At 38.4% G+C, this 15,968-nt stretch overlaps 1 long non-coding RNA gene across 1 annotated transcript; it reads right to left on the bottom strand.

Annotated features, from left to right (window-relative positions):
* Positions 1-6,141: 6,141 nt before the first annotated feature.
* Positions 6,142-8,470, bottom strand: LOC132599743 (uncharacterized). The gene is made up of 3 exons (XR_009566983.1): positions 8,262-8,470; positions 7,452-7,502; positions 6,142-6,249 (listed from the first exon to the last, which is right to left on the bottom strand). It is a non-coding gene; the product is annotated as an uncharacterized LOC132599743 (long non-coding RNA).
* Positions 8,471-15,968: the final 7,498 nt, after the last annotated feature.

Raw genomic sequence — 15,968 nt, 5'->3', positions numbered from 1 at the left:
GACAAAATAACGTTCCAGCCCCATAATGTACCTGTGCATCCTGTCAGCCATAGTAGCTACCACAGCAGGTGCGTATCGGGCCAATGAGTCGAACTCCATATTATACTCTCGAACACTGCGACCCCTCTGCCTCAGCAATAAGAATCTGTCAGCCTTGGCCCGCCGTAACTCCGGAGGCAGAAAGTGGCTAAGAAAAGCCTGAGAAAAATCATCCCAAACTGCTGCGGGAGCGCCGTCACCTCTGGATAACTCCCATGACTAGTACCAATTTGCCGCTATATCATACAACTGGTAAGAAGCCAATGTGACTGACTCTGTCGCGGAAGCATTAATAAACTGTAAGGTGCGCCGCATCTTCCTGATGAACTCCTCGGGATCCTCCTCGGGCTTTGTCCAGAAGAACTCTGGAGGGCCACAAGTCAAGAACTCACGGTCTATCGAACTGTCACGCCTGTAAGCCCGGTCACCTCCCAGTCCGTGCCCCTGAACCGGTCCTGCCACAAGTCTAGTCAATAGCTGTACTGCCTCTCTCATAGTCTGATCCTCAGTCCCTGGCCGTGGAGTTGGAGGCTCAGGTACTAGAATCTCGCGAGCTGGCGGTGGAGCCGCCCCTCGACCAGCAGCTGCTGCTGCTCCAATCTCCTCTACATGTGGCGGTGTGGAAGAGCCCTCTGCCGGGGGCAAAATATCAGGAGCAATATGAGCATGGGCCCTGGTAACCCTCTTGGCCCGACTAGTCTCTCCCACAGCTGCTGCCTTGGCCTTTTGGGCCGCTGTCGCCTTTTTTGGAGGCATAACTGCAAATGTAACAATTCGTTAGGAAGGAATTATCCTGATAACACAGCTCTATCGCACGATCTAAGACAGAAAGAAGGGTAGTATCCTAAATGCCCTGTAGCCTCCTGTTTATAGGTGTGGTGCACAACACACCGATAAACAAGACTCTACTAGACACGGTCTATAGACATTCCGAGGACGAACCGCTCTGATACCACTTTTGTCACGACCCAACCCCGTAGGCCATGACTAGTGCCCGATCTAGGCACTCAAACGCATTCTAGTATATGGCAGAAGCCGACAAGGCTTTATTTCAAATTTAGCTAATTTTTAGAAAAATTTCGGCAGAGTTTCCTTTGTTTTACGGACTATCCCATATATCCTGCACGCAGAAAATACCAACAAAGGCCACACAGGGCCAACAAAGCAACATTTACATATATGCGGACCGGCCGCCGCGGCGAATGGGATCGCCCAAACACAACATAAGCAGCCCACTGTACAGAAAGATCCCGACCCACAACATGTCCACAGACCTCTAACAAACCGACAGAATCATATGACGGGACAGGGCCCCGCCGTACCCATGAACGAGAATATACATATATAGAAGTGACAGACTATACCAAAAGATGGCTCTGAATAAAAGAGCGCTCCAAGAATAGCAGAATGAGATCCTAAGCAGACGGATCAGCAAACCTGTCGTCGGTACCTGCGCGGCATGAAAACGCAGCCCCCGAAGAAAGGGGGTCAGTACGAAATATGTACTGAATATGTAAAGCCTGGGTTGCAGAAACAAAATCATAACTGGTGCAGAACATACAGAAAGTAAACGGAAAATCCAAAGTATCAGATACATATTTCCAAAACATGCAGAGTGTGTACAGAACATATGTCATATCAAATCCGGCCCCTGCCAAGGGACTCGGCAGACAGAACGTGGCCACCCTCCCGACGCTGGTGCCACAACACAGAAGAATCAGAATAGGGGCATAACCCCGTAACATAACATGTCATATCAGATGGCCATAGTAAATCATATCAGAACAAACGTACATGGCACAGCATACTCCACAAACCCATGTACGCATATACCTGCCCCCTCACATCGAGGCACGGCGAACAATGCAGGGGATTACGCTTGACAACATATCCTGGCCCGGGCTCAGTGTGGGAAACATTGGGGCATCCACGAATAGAGTCGTGAGAAACTAATGCAAGTAAAATATCAGAAATGTTTCCATAGACTCGATGAGGCATATCAAAGACAAACCGATCCGATGAAGTCGGAAGGAATCATAGTAAATGAGTTTCGTGTATCAAAACAATTTATCAGACTTAATGGAATATTTAAAACCATATTAGTTAGGTAATTAAAAGGGTAGTCGAAACGTTTCTTTCAAAAAGCGTTCAAAAAGAGGACTTTAGTACATTAAGGGCAAAACCGGGAATAGCGGGCCCACCTCGGAACAAGCAAGGCGGTGGGCTCAAATTACGCCCTTTAAGCTTATGGGGTCACCTATAAAGGTTCTACGGACATTCTATAGCTTTTTAAGGAGTTTAGAGAAAGTCTACATACTTTCAAGGAAAGCATATCAAAATGGTTCAATTCTACTGAAGGAAAAACTGAGATTTTCTCTTGCGGATTCCGATGGCCAAGAAGGTCTTTTGAGGCCCGAATCCGATCCTAAAACACTTAGGCATGCCAAAAGAAGGATCGGGGTAGCTTTACATACCTTTCAAGCTCCTTACGCCTTTCCAAACTCACTTCCCGTTTCGTCAGAAATCTGCAAATGGTCACATTTACCAATTGTAAATTATGGATTCTACGAATTCACTTAAGTTCACATTTGTCTACCGAAATTTCGGCAGCACTTCCCCTATACATATAGCACCCCCGAGAATTCAACTCGGCTCACAGTCATCAACAACAACCCAAACAACAACATCAACATCAACAACAAACACTAGAAACACAATATGGCACAACTAGTTCTACTTGCCGACATAATGCCATAACCTTAACTTTCAAAATAATATCAATGATTTCACATTCATTAACAATCTAGATCACCACAACATAGTTTAGAAGCATCTCATATGGTTTTCCTTAAATTATACACACGATATACATAATATACAAACTTTCCGCCAAAGTCATAATTTATCCAAAACTCCTAATCTTTGGCATACGTATTCATAACATGTTTCCTTCTTCCAAGTTCATCAATACTTGTCATAATTAGCAACCTAATAACTTCATTTTCATAATGTCGTAAAATCGTACTAAAACGACATAAGCTTCAATATTCCATTTCGATACAAATTATATCATTCTAACTTCATTTACAATACAAACATCACAACAACACTCTAACACATTAAACAAACTTAATCAATTCCATTCCATAGCCAACATACCACACGGCCAAGAACCCTCTTTGCCAACTTCAACTAATTCATTCAACTTTCAATCCCAATATGCATTTCATCACAATCACAACTAGAATATAACATGGATTCAATACATTATAGGTATACAATACACCCATACCCACGGCTACATGTACATACCACACACCCACCTTGTAAACTTCCATTCTTCCATACAATCAACACATTTCTATATACTACAACACAAACAAAACTCAACAACACAATAAAAAGGTAGGAATTCTTACCTTTTCTTCAAGTTTTCTTCACTTGAATAAGTGATCAAATTGAGGCACCAAGTGTTCTTTCTTCCAAAGCAACTACACCACGTTATAAAGGGTACTCAACTTAGTACAAATTCACTAAGAGAAAAATTTTAGGAGCAATATTTTTGGAAGTGATTTTTGCTTAGCTAGGGCCGAATGGTTCTTGGTCTTTTGCTCTTGCTTTGCTTGTTTTCTTGAGTCTTCTAATAGATAGGGATGACTATATATAATATAATCTCTTAAGCCAATTAAACACATGGCAATTTAATTACTAACCATGGGTTTGGGCCACTATGTGGCCGGCCACACCTTAGTATTGGGCCCAAATTTTTCTTTCAATTATTTGGGCCCAATGGATTATAATTCCCGTTTTGTAATTCCCGAAACTAATTTTTGAAATCCCAAATTTGCCCTTAGCGTTCCTCGACACTTCCATATTAATATTCTTTCATAACAACTCAAGGGTTACATAAATTCAATTATGACGTTATTTCATACAAGTCCAAATTATTTCCAATTTTCCAAAGGTGTGAAAACACGGGATATAACAGATTATGCAGCTTTGATTACAAAACTCTATAATGACATTGATATGAGAATTATATAGATGGAATATGTTCAAAGGCAAGTTTTATGAAAATTCTGGTTGTTGCATTGAGTCCTCATACCTTGTCTCAATATAAGTCTATTATTATGTTTCACGCTTTACATGCTCAGTACATATTCCGTACTGACCCCCTTTCTTCGGAGGGGGCTGCGTTCATGCCCGCAGGTACAGACGCTCGTTTTGGAGATCCGCCGGCTTAGGATACCTATTCAGCTATTTTGGACTGCTCCTTTGTTCCGGAGCCTAGCTTGTGGTATAACTTCCTTTGTTGTATATATAAGTTTTTATTCGGGTACGGCGGGGCCCTGTCCCGCCATATGATACGGTCATTACTCTTAGAGGTCTGTGGACATCGGTGTGGGTCTGTTTGTAGTTGTTGATGTGTTTTACATCTATGACTTATGTTTGGGGCGTACCCATTCGTAATGGCAGCCTTGTCGGCTTGCATATGTATGTATGTTTGTTATTTTGTATATCGTGGCAACCTTGTCGGCTTGCGTAGGAATATATATATATATGTTGTTGTTTAAAAAGTGCAACTCCTCAGGAGACAGGTGCCTAAGACAAACAAAACTTGACAGCTTAAAAATAATGTCCTATTTTTTTTTTTATGTACAAATGAGATCATGACATGATAATTGCAAATGACTACAGTTAATAGATAATATGAGTGTCCAACTCGGGCACTAGTCACGGCCTACGGGGTTGGGTCGTGACACATACACAAACCATTTATAACATATAAGAGAGGATTAATTCTTACCTTTTCCTCCCAACTTCTTTACTCAACCAAAGTGCGGAAAACAATGAAACAGATGGCCTATCTTCCGAAACAATTATACCACGTTGTAGAGGACCCTTGAATTAGTAGGAATACCACAAGAAAATAATTTTAGGAGCAAAATTTCAAGGGGCAAAAATTGGAGAGCTTGGCCGAAATGGCCATGGTTGTGGCTCCCCTTCTTTCTTTGTTTCCTTTTTCTTGAAAATTCTAGAATTAAAATGAAAATTTTGTCTTCCTTTCAAGATTTAATCATATATATATATATGTAAGCTCCCAACATGTGAGGGGCACATGCCCCTCTCTAGAGGTTTCTTTCATTTTTTTCCATTTTGTTTTTTGGATTTTCCTTTAAAGTTGGTCAAAGAAGACCATTTGTCTTCTTAAGCAAGTTTTGACCCCTTCTTCTCTTTAATTCACAAATAGCCCTTATAGTTAATAAAATTTGGACATGCACCATGCATGTCACACGGCCAACATGGCCATTTCATGAACTTCTTGGACCTTGCAAAATTCCCATTTTGCCCCTATTCTTTCCGCAATATTTCCATAGGCCATTTTGCGAATTTCTCTTCTTGTCCTTAGCCTCTCACAATATTTCCATACTAATAACAATCATAAATAATATTTATAACAACTTGTGAATTAATATAATTTTGAAATTGGTTTCGCCCTTAACTTCCCACGACGACTCTGAATTATCCAAACGTACAAAATACGGGCTATAACACCTCGAGCCCGGCTTTGACCATTTCAGTGGCATAAACGTAGCCCCAGCGGTCCCATTCAGCCGCCTCAGCGTCACTTTTGACGCTGAAGCGGTACTGCAGAAGTGGTGACGGGACCGCCGCAGTGGTCACGAGCAGTGATTCCACCTATTTAAGTAACATTTCGGGAATTGGCTTCATATCTCAAAACCCTAGAGGGTCCAGGTGTCTTTGGTAATTTTGGAGCAAAAAATGGTACTTCCTTGGGAAAGATTATGTCACGACCCAACCCCGTGGGCCGCGACCAGTGCCCTAGATGGGCACCTATACGTACCCGATACCCAAATTAGCATATTAACAAAATAATATAATAATAATATTAGTGGACGCTACATAATTTAGCATAAAAAGCAGACTTGGCACACATAGGCCGATAAGGCCATCATAGGACAAAGTATCCCAAACATATGTACATAACCTATACAGATATATCCACAGACCTCTACAGAACATAACATAATCATAAGACGGGACAGGGCCCCGTCATACCCAGAACAATGTACATATCTAGATAGCAGTGACAGACTGTACCAAAAAGTGGGCTCTGAAGAAGAGAGCGCCCCAAAATAGCAGAAGTGGGATCCTAAACAGATGGATCAGCGAACCTGTCGTCTGTACCTGCGCGGCATGAAAACGCAGCCCCCGAAGAAAGGGGGTCAGTACGAAATATGTACTGAGTATGTAAAGCACGGAACATAGTAAACAAAGTCATAATCGAAGCAGAAGATACAGAAAATGAACGGAACATCCAGGTTAGCAAAATGCTGATCATAAAGCATAAATAGTACTTGCTGAGAACATATGTCGTACCTGGTCCCATTACGGAACAAGATCATAACCGAAACAGAACTTACAGAAAAGTGAGTGTAATATCCGAAATTTCAAATGCATATTTTCAAAACATGAAGAGTGTGTACAGAAACATATACCATATCATACCCGGCCCCTGCCAAGGGACTCGGCAAACAGAATGTGGCCACCCCCCGACGCTGGTGCCACCACACATAAGGAGCAGAATAGGGGATAACCCCGTAACATAACATATCATATCAGATGGCCATATCAGATCATATCATATCAGAATGTGTGTACATGGCACAACATACTCCACAACCCATGTACATATATACCTGCCCCCTCACATCGAGGCACGGCGAACAATGCAGTGGAATACGCTTGACAACATATCCTGGCCCGGGCTCAGTGTGGGAAACATTGAGGCATCCACGAATGGAGTAATGAGAAACTAAATGCAATAAAAACACCATATATATTTCCAGAGACTCAATGAAGCATATCGAATGACAGATCAAATCAATGAAATCGAACGGAGTCATAGTAAGTGAAATTTGAATGTCAAAATGGGTTACGGAAGCATAATCTTTCTGAGATCGTTCCCAAGTTCCAAAACAATTCATAAGGCTTAATGAAATATTAAAACAATTTTTATTTAGTAGTTAAAAGAGTAGTTAGAATATTTCTTAAAAAAAATGCTCGAAGACAAGTCATAAACACAAAAGGGTAAAATCGGAAATAGTGGGCCCACCTCGGGACAAACGAAGCGGTGGGCTCAAATTACGTATTTTAAGCTTATAAAGTCACCTACGGAGGTTCTGGGGACATTCCATAATTTTCTAGACAATTTGCGGAAGTTTGCACAATTCTTTCAATAAAGCATACTTATAGGGTTCAATGCCATTGAATGAAAAAGGGGTATTTTCAAATGCGGATTCCGATGAGCAGAACGCTTTCCGAGGCTCAAATCCGATCCTAGTACACCTAGGGCATGCCAAAAGAAGAATCGGGATAGCTTTACATACCTTATATGGTCTTTACGCCTTTTCGAATTCAATTCCCGTTTCGCCCGAAATCTACAAATGGTCACGTTTACCAATTCTTAGCCATAAGACTTGAGTCAACATTTTCTACAAAAATTTGGGCAGCATCTCCCCTATACATATAGCGCCCCCGAGAATTCAACTCGGCCAAAACAATCAACAACAACCCAACAACAACACCAACAACAACAATAATCACTACAAAACACAATATAGCATAATTAGTCATCTTTCCAACATAACGTCGTAGCCTTCATTCCAACTTCGTATTTTCAAATCAATATCGACATTTTCATATTCATTACTAATCAAGATCATTACAACATAATTCGGAAGCATTTCATATCATTTCCACAAAATATTCCCAAGATATACAAAATATACAAACTTTCCACCAAAGTCATAATTCATCCAAAACTTCTAATATTCAACCTACATATCCATAACATACTTCCATCTTCCAATTTCATCAACCATAATCATAATTCACATCTTAACAACTTCATTTCCATAATATCACAAAATCATTCTAAAGTGACGTAATCTTCTACATCCCAACTTCAACCAAAATTCATTCAACTTTCATTCCCAATATAATTTTCACCATAACCACAACTAGAATACAACATAAAATTCAACTCATATATGTATACAACATATATACACTCATGGCTACATATATATATACATACCCACTTTGCAAACTTCCTTATTTACATAATTTCTACTCATTTCCACATACCACAACATAAACAAACCTTCATAACATAAGAAAAAGGAATTGATTCTTACCTTTTTCTACAAACTTCTTCACTTGAACAAGTTGTCAACTTGAAGAAATAAGTGTTCCTTCTTCCAAAACAACTACACCAAGTTGTAAAGGACCCTTGAATTAGTAGGAATACCACAAGAAAATAATTTTTGAAGCAAGATTTGGAGGGTTGAATTTTCTATGGCCAAACCCGAAATGGTCCTTTTTTTTGCTCTTGTTTTGTTTGTTCTTTCTCCTTCTAAGTTTCTTGAATCATCTAAGGGATAATGATCCCTTTATAATTAATTTGCCACATGGAAATTAATTAATTTGGTGGGCTTGGACCAGGTATGGCCGGCCACCCTCTCACCTTGGGCCTAAATTTTTCTTTTCATTTTTTTGGGCCAACTCGGTTGGTCCCGAGTTGGGCATAGCCCACTGACCTTTCGACCTTAAAACGTCCATATCTCCTTGTACCGATGTCACCTAGGAACCCACGACCTATGGTTGGAAAGCTAATTCAATTATCTATAACTTCTATCTCTTGGTTATCTTCCAAATTCCAAACTTATAATACAGTTTTTGCCCCCCACAGTCAGGTCACCCGAAAACGTTTTCTTAAAAATATTTGTTTGGAGGACTTCCACTTTGATTTGGCCCAAGGGTCCTTCTTGAGTTGTGTTTAACTTCACATATGTGATTCATATAATTTTTCACATGTCCCAAAAAAAAATCTTGACGTGTGGGTCCCACCTCAACTTACAATTAATCCGACGTTCAAAAATACAGGATGTAACAGATTATCCCCCTAACCTCTTCCATCCATTCTCCCAACATTGATTCTCATTAACAATCCTTGTCTAGAATGACAAATGCGTAGCTCAAATATCTTAAGTTCCAAAATGAAGAACCCTTGTCCTTCTTGATATTAAAGTCCTTGCAATATTTTCGTATGCTCATCATCCTAACATGATTCCCAACCTAATCCTTCACCGATCACATTAAAATACATATGGGTCTCTATTATAGATCTTGGAAATGGGTTTCTTGTAATAAGCCTAAAGTGGCAATTTGACCAAACTAGTAACTTGAATATGGTCATAACCAATCTAAATGAAGGTTGATTGATCAACTAGCATTGTGATAGTGAATTTTTAGGTAGGATAAAAATTCCATATCTACCTTAGCAATTTCGAAGTCCTTGGAAAGGACCATAATGGTGAATTCTACTCTTCTGTCTCATGGTTATCTCCCAGCTTTTCATATGGATTACTCGGTGGTGATTAATTGAGGCGTCATTGGATCTTCGTCGCACCCGCTCGGCCTGATGTAGGGTATGGTTTTCTTTCGGTAGACTCCGGTTAGTTTTCCCTATTGTTGTGTAGAAGAAACGGAGAATACATGCATAGGAATCGTAGATTTGGGATGGAACATTAGGATGGTATTGTTGTGTGTGACTTGATTGTTCGGGCTTGTGGCCTGTAGACTCCTTAGGTATTGATGTGGCCTTGTTGATTATCGGTGGATTTATGCGACTTGGGAGTAGTGGACGGAATCTAATTATGCCATTTGATGAGATTATTGTAGTGAATCTAAATGCTAGCTTGGAATATAAAATGAATCACAGTAGTGAATGATGTCCTAATTAAATGGTTACGAGTGACTCGAGTGTAGGGTGAGATTCTTACCCGTTGTTGGTATTTGTACTTAGATATATTGTGGGTGTACCCACTGTTGGTACTTTCGTTATTGATATATGTCGGCATAACCACTGTTGGTATTGTGATGTGATACGTTTTTGCATAACCGTTGTGGTATTTGTGATATCGAGCTCGACTGTTGGTGATTGACATATGCATTGCAGGCATTCTCTCATGTTTATCATGCATGGTCGATATCCGGTGATGATCCGGTATCATTGATTGAGCGAAACTGATATTTGATAAACTCTTTTACTTGAGTGATTGTGAGGAGGCCGATGTCCGAGGTTCAATTTAGGAATCATTGATTTATGAACTGATATTTGATAGACTCTTTTGAGTGATTGTGAGGAGGCCGATGTCCGATGGTTATATTCGGGCATCGTTGTTGCATGGCCGATTTCGATGTTATCCCGAAATCATTGTTAGTGCATGGGCTCCGCGGGTCCCCCAGGGTGGTGCCGGTGAGACCCCCTATGAGCAATTAGTCAGGGTCCCGTCTATCTATTTGGCAAAGATTCGGGTCGAGTGGCACTTAGACTTCGCCAGTGACTCTGGGTTGTGCTACCGTGAAGTTGATATTTCCGTCCGGAGTACATGTGTACACCTCATTTGCATGGCATGGCATAACATTTATACCATTATCGCATTGCATTGCATTATGACTTGGTCGAGATGTATGTGATGATTCTGTTGTGATGATTGTATTGTAATGACTCTAACGTAATGATTGGTTGGATCGGAAGTACCCAGACTTATCATATGGGGTTTAGATGCTATACATAGGTAATGATGAATATTTGGACTCGACTCTTGTGACTTATATTGTTGACTTGTGCCCGTTAAATTAGTGTAAAACTATTAGTATATTGTGTTAAGCAAGGTGGACATAAAGGTGTTGTAATAAAGAGCTCGCTCCTAAAACACGAACGAGCGACTTAGGAATTTTAAGGACGCTGAGAACTTGTATTGGGGTTTGGCCAACTTATAATTCATTAAAGATTAGTTGTGACTTAAGTTATATTGAAATTGTGATCTACTATTTTCGGGATGTGTGATTTGATATAGTGATTATCCTCATTATTCGTGAATTCTTTACCAATATGTACTACTAACCATTGTCGGCCTATGATACTTACTCAGTACCCGTGTTTGTACTGATATTGCACTTGCTGCACCATTTTTGGGGTATAGATTGTTTCAGGTGATTGATCGAAGTATATGCGAAAGTTATACGATGCTTGTCTGGAAGGCCTCCTCTCATTTCATTCTGGGATTGGAGGTTGAGTCTTAGAATATGATGCCATTCTGAATTTTACATAGTCACTCTTGTATTAGTCTAGACCAGGTCATTGGAACATTGTATCGAGTCTGTAAATATGTATTGTTGGTCTATGAAACATCGAGTTGGTATCTATAAACGAAATTTCGCTGTATGTCTTAAATTCTTAATGTTTTTTAGAGTAATGTTACGTGACTGAAACGTTATATATATGAGAGGGTTCTCCTACCAAGGTGGGAAGGTAGGTGCCCGCACGAGCCTATTTTGGGTGGTGACAGGATGGGTTTCAGATCACTACATGATGTATCTATAGCTGTATTCTGTAAATTGTGGTGGAATCTCAAGACTAACCATCATTATGGAATGCATTCATGGTTAATAAATATTGCAGAAAAGAAAATCTTGTGATTGTTCAGTGGAGATATCGATCTCAGTCTTGGAAGAACTTGTTACAGACTATAGATTTGATAGAGCATCAAATTTGGTGGCAGATAGGTAAGGGAAATGCACAATTCTTGTTTGATAATTGGACAGGCATGGGTACTTTGTATTATTCTGTTGAAGGTATGATGAGAATATTCAAAATATATCAGAAGTCGTAGAGGACGGGCAGTGGGACATAGAGAATTGAATAATTGTTACCTGAGGATATTGTGCAACATATTGACACCAATATCAAACCTCCAAAGGCAGAAAAAGAAGTGGACAAGCCATGGTGGATACTGAATAATAAGGGATATTTCACAATCAAGTAAGCTTGGGAATATATGAGATTGAGAAGGCAGAATATGGATGTGTATAAGCATATTTGGATTAAAGGATTGCCTTTAAAGATAACCTTTTTCCTATGGAGATGTTGGAAATATAAGGTTCCTTTGGATGATGTTTTGAAGAAAATGCATTATAATATGGCATCCAAATATTGGTGTTGTTCCAACCCAAAAGAGGTTCCAATTCAACATTTGTTTGCTACATCTTATGCAACTAACAAGATTTGGGCCTACTTTTCTCTAGTTGCAGGAATGAACATGGAAGGATTATCTCTACAACAAAGAATTATTAAGTAGTGGATTGCCCCAGTCAAAGGAAGAGGGAAGATGATCTACAAAGCCATTCCAGCTATCATTATATGGGAATTGTGGAAGAGAAGGAATGCCATTAAGCATGGAGGGAAATGGTCAATTGGGAGAGTTATATACCTAGTTTTTGGAACTATACTAAGATTAGTAATGGTCAGGAATCCATCGATTAATAAGGTGCCACACAGATGCGAAGAATTGATGAGGATGTTGGAGGAATGAACTAATAGGCTAAAGATTACCAAAGTTGTGTGGAAGTTTCCACCAGTAGGGTGGTTGTTGTGCAATACAGATGGGGCGTCTAGGGGGAATCCAGGTAGGAGTGCCTATGGTTTTTATTTGAGGAACACTGATGGTAACTTGATATATGCTCAAGCTGCAGATATAGGCATTACTACCAACACAGATGTTGAGGTTATGGCAATTGTAGAAGCTATGAGATATTGTCGAAATGGAGGACTTGACAACATCATAGTGCAAACTGACTCAGAAATGGTATATAAAATATTGGAATAAGGGTTGGAAACAACTATAGGGATTTGTTAACTGGATTGAAGAGATTTTGGAGATAAGAAATGTCATGACTGTTTCATTCAGTCATATTCTAAGAGAAGGGAATAAATTGGCAGATGCCTTGGCTAACCAGGCTTTTGAGGAAGCCTCTTTGTAGTGTCACAATTTTCAGGAATTGCCATCCATGTATAGAAAGATTCTCAATAGTGACAAGACCCAGATTCCTTATTTGAGAATAAAGACCACAATATAATAGAGGAAATTGAGGAATTGAAGGGGTACAGGTTCGAAGGGTGGAGAAAGGACAATGGAAGGAAACCTATCATCATGTTCAAATCCATTTGGAGGAGAACATGGTGGTATGTTTTACTAACTTTGTGTATTTTTTTTTTGCAGGTATCTAATCTATACAATACAAAGGATACAAGGATCAAAATGCAGAACAAAATCATCAAGAAACAAGTGGAAGACACATAAATTCATACTGTGGGCACAAACATCAAGGAATCTCAAGGAAAGCACATAAATAACACTTATACTCAAATTCTCAGTTATAACTTTGAACAAATAGACTTGATAGATGTTTTATTTGTGGTATTAGCATCATACGGTGCTCATTCAAATAGAAAAATATTTAATCTATGTAATTCTAAGTTAAAGCGAGAAGAAGAGGTAAATGTACAACAGAATCAACAACAACATCATTGGAAAAAGGAAAGTTGCAGCAGTGAAACAAGCAGAAAGGAAGATGGAGAACTTACCGGAAGCTATGGAGGTCTAACCAATGAGATGAGCTCGGATAGTGGTTTCAACACAAACAGGTATACAAATTGGTACATGCATAACAAGGACAAGGGTATTAAGCTTCATTTGCAGCAGGAAAAGAAGATGAACGGATCTATGAAGTTGAAACCTTACCTGAAGATGGAGATACGAGACAAAGAAAAACTCCACATCTGGAGGTGTGAATCAGAAATGAACCATCAGCATATCACTTTGACACCAACACCGGTGATCAGATACAAAGGAAAGCGTGGATAATGAGAGAGAAAATTTACCGGATAAATAGGGTTCTATTTAGGAAAGTGAACAAAGTATATTCTTTGGCATTGTTTAATTCATTTTTTGTTGTTTTATTTTGGGCCTGACCGATTATGGGTTGGGCCTTTTAAACTCTATTTAATTTTCTACATATTAATAAAATGCCCAGATGGGCATAATTAATTTTAAAAAAAAATAATATTAAAACTTCACCCAAATAATTATGTAAAATGTACTCATACTATGTTGTCATCAACAAATATTTTAAGAAGTGAGTACAAATATTATGGTAATGTTAATCTGATTTTCTACAAAAGAAATTAATAGAGAAAGAGGCCATGTAGGAGGATGTAAAAGAAACTCAAGGCATGAACACAATTCAACAATAATTTAGAAACAATCAGGTTATGTTTTGGACTTCTACATGGTCACTAATAGAAAGCCTTTAAGAAAAAGATAGTTTTGAAACCACATAACAAGTGCAACAACCGCATACATTATTTGATTTCTTTTTGGCATATGAGGTTATCCGTATTACAAGCCAAGTAAACATACAGCTAACAGTACTCAAAATGCCATTAGTTGAAAAATGTTAGGCAAAAATAAATTATGATTGCAATACTTATTGTTCACATACTAACTATTTGTGTTTGATTCAACCTCATCATTTTCAAAAAAAAAATCTTAACTCAGACACTAATGCCAATATTTTTTCCAAAATTGATTTTAAGAATAACTTTCTAATTTCAAGAACTTGAGCAGTTCTTGTACCACCAAAACAAATAAATCATTTTTTTCTTCAATTTGGTGACACAAAGTTAACTTTGTTAGCACAATTATGCTTTGTAGCACAAGAGTTAACACTCAATCTGTTGCATTAGCCACAAGATTCACTTGAGAAATGACCACAATAATTACATCATCCGCTTAGTCAAATTTATTTTTACTTAGCAGTATTATCATTTTTTCTAATCTTTTTCTATACTGATGAACCTAATGACTTGGGTTGCCCCACAAAAAACAATTGTTATTTCATTCGATAATTATCTTTGAATAATCAATGAAATCACCACCAACAATAATCGACAGTCTCACATCGGCATTTTCTTTGAGCAAACACATTTATTTCATAAGGTATATATCTGCACGAAAAAGATTAGCTGAAGAATCATCCAATTAAATTAAAAGAACCTGGTAAAAGATAAAGAATATAGGCATAAGACAGTTCCTTGTCTATAGATTTATTTTGTTAAATAGGATGCTCTCAAGTTTCAAGGACCTATTCAGCAAAATATTTTCTATTTTTTCTTTTAAATAACCAACAACAAATCTTCACCACAAAATCTCAATTCTGTAAGATTCTTCAATATTGAATTTAAAATGAAAAAAACAACTTTCCCCACTAAACCATTTCTACCATTCAAAAAATGATTTATAATTTTCTTAATTAAAAGAAGACTGGTAAAACGATATCCCGAAGTATTATTGAAAACACTATACATACATAATAACACACTACAAATCCACATCAGTTAATAACATACAACCATAAATACTCTAAAATAGAAAGGAGATTATATGTATCATCTTGAGGCCAAAGATCATCCAAGTACTATAAAGGATGACAGTTTGTATTCAAATATTAGCAGAAACATGCCTAGAACTTAAACAGATTGAGCTAAGTTATTCTCTATAAAATTCGAGTGGAAATATCCTTAAGATTATTGTAAATCTTACGGAAAATACTCGATCACGAACGAATACTGTAGAGCATTCTTCAAAGCTTGAGGCATGTCAATTAAGACACTTTCCTTAATGATATTTCATTCGGTGTAAATATATCCCCCAAGATTTAACAAGCTCTTTTGGTACAAAAGTAGGAGCCAGAATCTAAAAAAGATTTAACAATATAAAACTCAGCAACAGAAAACGAAAGGAGAAGAATTAGTCTCTATCTTCTGCATCTCACAAAGTGAAGAAGTTGAGGATAATTTATAGGACGAACAATGGAGAGTAGCTGACCTTAGAAAATATTTTGGTGTAACAAGCATTAAAGGCTATACAGTGAATCATTTTGAAAGGCTAACGGTAGGAAATTAAATGGTTGTTACAAATCAAATTGAAGGGTCTGAC

This window comes from Lycium barbarum, chromosome 6, assembly GCF_019175385.1.
Source record: "Lycium barbarum isolate Lr01 chromosome 6, ASM1917538v2, whole genome shotgun sequence".
Lineage (NCBI taxonomy): Eukaryota > Viridiplantae > Streptophyta > Magnoliopsida > Solanales > Solanaceae > Lycium > Lycium barbarum.
This window is presented reverse-complemented; position numbering and strand designations above follow the sequence as displayed.